Genomic DNA, 6,261 nt, shown 5'->3' with positions numbered 1-6,261 from the left:
CCCCTGCAGATTCCAGCGTATGTGCTTACCGCTTATCATGGCTCGATCAGTTAATTGAATTCTACTTCAATCTGGGTTTGAAATACAAAGATATTCTTCATGTTTTGAGTGTTAAACACTATCTTTCCCAGCCTAGCAACTCTGAAACGTTTCCTGCACCAGCAAGGCCTTTTTTGTCGTAAAGACTTTGACAACTTGGCAGAAACTGTACAGTTTATTTTACAACTTGGCAGAAATTGTACAGTTTATTCGAGGCGAGCTGCAGGGCTCTGGGGCTTTACATGGGTACCGGTGGAGGTACAATAAGTGCAAAGAAAGGGGGTTGTATGTACGGAAAGAAGACATACGCCTAATTATATCCACACTTGACCCAACTGGGGTCAAGGGGCCCAACTTCGTGTGGCATGTTGATTCCTATGATAAATTCAAGCTATTTAGGGTCTGCATTAATGGTACCATCAACGGGTTCTCAAGAAAAAACTCTGGCTCAAAGCATACAACACCAGCAGCGACCCCAGAGTTATTGGTGACTATTTCCTTGATATGGTTGGGGAAGTGGGGGGCTGTGGCCGCATTTTAAGAGCAGACATGGGGGCGGAGAACAGTCGTGGCCGGGACATGCAACGGTGCCTACGACGAAATGATGATGATGCCTATGGGGGTGAGAGAAGCTTCTTATTATGGTTGATCCACCAGCAATCAAAGAATCGAAAGCTGGTAGGGGTTTCTGCGTAAAGAGTTTGTTGATTTTTGGCTTGAGCATCTCCATACACTGAAAGATGAAGGTGATTTTGACGGGGACTTCTTGGACAAGAACATAATGCTGTTCTGCTTCCTGGACTTGGTACAGGTATGTGACACACTATACTGCACTTGGCTATGTGAATAAACTTTTTCTTCTTCCTTGTCCATGTACCTGACCAATACTGCAATTACAAGCATATTTTGTAATGTATCTGAAAATGAGGACAGAATGTAATTCTTAAAAATCTGTTGTATTTCCCTATGACTTCCATATCTAATTGCAATTTAATTGCATGCTGTTTGGGGCAGACAAGCTTCCAAAGTCAAGTTCAATTAATAGACCCCACCTTCCGAGTATCAGTCATATAGACATATCAGTTTATTCTCTATGGCCTGTAGCAGAAAGCAAAAGATCTGGAGCAGTAGTTGCAATAATCTTCAAGTGTATTCAGTATTTTACAATTCTAAAGATCAGTGCAATGGTAACAATATCATATCAGTCTCTTGTCCATGAGGCCTTCAACATGCCAACACACTAGCAATGCCAATGCCAACCCCAACGAGCCACAGGTATAGAATCTTCTCATGAACTCTGAGTTGAGCGACAAGTTGTCCCGGTGCCCCTTTCTTAATTTCTTTATTTTTATTTTTTGGAGTTATGTGTATTCCTAGGTATTACTGCACTGTTAGAGCTAGAAACACAAGCATTTCGCTGCACCTGCGATAACATTTGCAAATATGTGTACGCCACCAATAAAATAGTTTTTGATGCGCCGCTGTCTCTCAACTGCTGGTTCTGAAATCACAGAGACAGCACTCCTATGTTTATTTGGAGCTGATTTGTGCCACTGTTCCTGGTCCTGAATCAATATGTGTCTGCTGTTTTAATGGGCACATCTTGGAGTTCATGGGGCATCTCCCATGGCAGGCCACTAAGCTTATTACACAGAGGGCTTTGAATAACATGTAGAATAGGTTACTGGTAGTCCCACATTATGGTGAAATAGACAGATATTTCTTTCTTATTTTGGCGCTTGTATTATTTCCACCTCTACAGGATGAATTGGACGCTACAAATTGGACGTTACAAAGGAGAATGTCCCCCATGGTAGGCCTGATGTCATGTACAGGGTTCCAGAGTTGTATGATACACATGATTACTTGTGTGGTGCATGTGTCACAGGAGGACATAACCAGCTGCGAGGATCAGTGTGTCCACTGTCACGACATAGCTTGTGATGAGGAGGTGGACACCCTGTGCTCCTACATCATTGCAGAGAACAATCTTCCTGTTCCTGCAGGTGCATACATGACCCTTGACCTCTACCTCATGCTAAGAGAAGAGCTGTTAGTACTTTTAAACCCCTGAGAGTCCATGGTGGGATGCTTGACTGAGACTGTAGGCCTATTTCATTCTCCCTCTACAACTCATAAATACAGTGTACTAGGTATTTACGAGTCATCATTTGAGAATCAATGGATAAGAATTGTGTCTTGAAGTAACAGTATATATTCCAGAAATGTTGTAATGTATATGCAGGGAGTCTGGCAACTGGTGCAAAAGGTGAGTTCAATCATACAAAACAGGAGACGCGTACTGAACGTAACCAAAACCAATACTGCCTGATGACTGAGGCTTACAGAGGGCTATATGAAGGGAGAGTAAGCAGTGGTGATGAAGTCCAGGTATGCTTAACGATGGGGAGCAGGTGTGCACAATGATGGTTTCCAGGTGTGCACAATGTGGGTTGCCAGGACCGGTGGTTAGTAGATCAGAGACGTTGAGTAGCGGAGCGGGAGTAGGGAGTAGACTTGACAGTCCCCCCCCCCTATAGTAGTTGTTTCTTTTCAGCAATTCGACCATGAAGGCGTGATTCACACAGTCTCCTCTGAACAGTTTATGTTGAGATGTGTCTGTCGAATTCTGTGAAGCATTTATTTGGGCTGCAATTTCTGAGGCTGGTAACTCTAACGAACTTATCCTCTGCAGCAGATGTAACTCTGGGTCTTCGTTTCCTGTGGCGGTCCTCATGAGAACCAGTTTTGTCATAGCACTTGATGGTTTTTGGGACTGCACTTGAAGAAACTTTCAAAGTTCTTGAAATGTTCTGATTGGCTCAAATGCATTATTAAGGAAAGAAATTCCACAAATTAACTTTTAACAAGGCACACCTGTTAGTTGAAATGCATTCCAGGTGACTACCTCATGAAGCTGGTTGAGAGAATGCCAAGAGTGTGCAAAGCTGTCATCTAGGCAAACAGTGGCTACTTTGAAGAATCTCAAAAAGAAAATATATTTTGATTTGTTTAACACTTTTGGTTACTACATGATTCCATACGTGTTATTTCATAGTTTTGATTTCTCCACTATTATTCTACAATGTCGAAAATAGTAAAAAACTAGTACTGTATATCCTCTCTAGGCTAGATAGGACGCTACTGTCCGACATGACCAACATCCAGTGAAAGTGCAGGGCGCCAAATTCAAACTACAGAATTGTAAATATTTAACATTCTTGCTAATCCAGCCACGGTGTCAGATTTCAAAAAGGCTTTACGGCGAAAGCAAACCATGCTATTATCTGAGGACAGCACCCCATCAAACAAACACAGACAATCCTATTTCATCCCGCCAGGAGCGAAACAAAAGTCAGAAATAACGATATAATTCATGCCTTACCTTTGACAAGCTTCTTCTGTTGGCACTCCAATATGTCCCATAAACATCACAAATGATCCTTTTGTTCGATTAATGCCGTCGTTATATATCCAAAATGTCCATTTATTTGGCACGTTTGATCCAGAAAAACACCGGTTCCAACTCGAGCAACATGACTACAAAATATCTCATAAGTTACCTGTAATCTTTGTCCAAACATTTCAAACAACTTTGCTAATACAACTTTAGGTATTTTTTAACGTAAATAATCGATAAAATTTAAGACGGGATAAACTGCGTTCAATACCGGACGAAAACAATGTGGACCGTGCTTTCAGGTCACGCGCCTCTAGCAAACAGTACACTTCACTCGACCCTCGTTCTGAACTGCCCTACTTCTTCATTACACAAAGGAAAAACATCAACCAATTTCTTAAGACTGTTGACATCCAGTGGAAGCGATAGGAACTGCAAGCAAGTGCCTTAGAAATCTAGATCCCCATAGAAAGCCCATTGAAGAGAGAGTGACCTCAAAAAACCCCGAGGTTTGTCCTCGGGGTTTTGCCTGTCAAATAAGTTCTGTTATACTCACAGACATCATTCAAACAGTTTTAGAACCTTCAGAGTGTTTTCTATCCAAATCTACTAATGATATGCATATCCTAGCTTCTGGGCCTGAGTGGCAGGCAGTTTACTTTGGGCATGCTTTTCATCCGGATGTGAAAATACCTAGAGAGGATATGTTGGCATCAAAGAAGGGTGGATAAGAATTTGGTGTATGGAAAGTTACTGAATGAGACAGGGGGAAGTGCAGAAAGTTCATATTCTGTTCCTAAGGAGGGAGGCAAATGGCAACAGTCTAGTTTCAGTTCCTGAAAAGGCAGGCCAGCTGCGGAACTAGGGAGGAGCGGGGAATTCGGCTCAAGGTCAAGTCAACAGATGAAGTGAGAAGAAACCTCTGGGACAGGGGCCAGAGGAGCCCACTACAACAAGCCTCCTACTACAGTCCTATCTCACACGCATACACTTCCACACCCACGAAGGTTCTAGCATCAGGCAGGGCCATGACTACATGCTAGACTGTCTAGATATGTAAGCAGTTGACCCTGCCTAGTAAGAGGCTATACATATTTGTGATTGTGTAATCATGCTTTGTCTTCGCAGCTGTATGACCCAGTGGGTGAAAACTTTTTCTAGTTGTCCGTTTTAGTTTTTACTCTGTTTGTTCAAAACCCAACACAAGCTTTCGTCGTCGGATGAGGAAACATTGATGATTCTGCTGTACTTGGTTCTGCTATTGTTCCCTGTGGAGATAGAGGCAGCTGCCATGAGAGTTTCATCTGCTGCATGATGGGGTTTTTTGCTGGAAAGATATTGTCTTAACATTTTAACTTTTCTGAGTTCGTATTGTTTGACTAATGAAGTAGTGGGTCTAGCTCTTGGTGAATTCAAAATCATTGACATGCCCTAGCTTTTTCCACAGTTTTGCCACAGTAGCCGTCTTTGGTGCCTTTAATTGTCTTGTCCCACCACTTTTTTTCTCTCTAACTTGGCAGAATGAGTTGAATGCAACTTGTTCCAGCCATCCAATTTGGAAAGTACGCTCTGTTTTCTTAGCTTTGGACTTTCCACAAAGTTTTGCTGACTTCTCATGACTTTTATTTCTGTGTTAAACTTTTTCCATAAGCCTTTCTGCTGCTTTGGACACACTGGATCCGTGGAATACGGCCACTTCTCTTTTGCAGTACTGCCTTACGGTAATACGATCACCAACTCTGGGCACGTATTTTGGGAGTTCGGCATCCATCATGACCTCGACTGCAGTGCAGTCAATCTGAAAACAAAGATATTTATTTCCATGCATATAAGCCTAGATTTATTTGTTGATTTACCATGCATTCGGAAAGTATTCAGACCACTTGACTTTTTCCACATTTTGTTACGTTACAGCCTTTTTCTAAAATAGATTATATGTTAAAAAAAAATCCTCATCAATCTACACACAATACCCAATAATGACAGAGCAAAAACAGGTTTAGACATTTTTGCAAATGAATAATAAAAAAAAACAGAAATACCTTATTTACATGAGTATTCAGACCCTTTGCTATGAGACTCGAAATTGAGCTCAGGTGCATCCTGTTTCCATTGATCATCCTTGAGATGTTTCTACAACTTGATTGGAGTAAACCTGTGGAAAATTCAATTGATTGGGCATGATTTGGAAAGGCCTGTCTATATAAGGTCCCACAGTTGACAGTGCAAGTCAGAGCAAAAACCAAGCCACGACGTCAAAAGAATTGTCCATAGAGTTCCGAGACAGGATTGTGTTGAGGCACAGATCTGCGGAAGGGTAACAAAAAATGTCTTCAGCATTGAAGGTCCCCTAAGATTAGATCATGAAATAACACTGTAACATGACAATGGTTCAGGTTATTGGAAAGTCTGTTTTGCCTGCTCCTTACCGTACTGCTGATTTGTAAATACAGAGCACAACCATGCAGAGAACCATGCACAGAACACAACTTTCGCCACCCAGAGCTAAATTTGCTTGCTATAGTGCTATCATGACTTGATTCAGGCAAATGCCTTGATGTGTTTATGATTGTTTAATTGTCAGAGGCAGAAATTAATAATTTCTTGGACTCGAGGCTTCGGTGTTAACAGGTGCAATAAATGTCAATGATTCACTCTCATCCCTGCACTATAGCTATTTTGTTATAAAACCAATAAAAGTTAGCAACCACATTGCCAAGCCTACCTTTTCATTGACGATGGTCTGTACAAGATCCTCATCAAACCTTTGTTGATCTCTCAAAAAGCGCAAGAATTCCTGACTCTGCTCCATCTTAGCTAGC

The sequence above is a fragment of the Salmo trutta genome, chromosome 27 (genome assembly GCF_901001165.1).
Source record: "Salmo trutta chromosome 27, fSalTru1.1, whole genome shotgun sequence".
NCBI lineage: Eukaryota > Metazoa > Chordata > Actinopteri > Salmoniformes > Salmonidae > Salmo > Salmo trutta.
The sequence above is the reverse complement of the archived record's forward strand: the minus strand, read 5'-3'. Positions refer to the sequence as shown.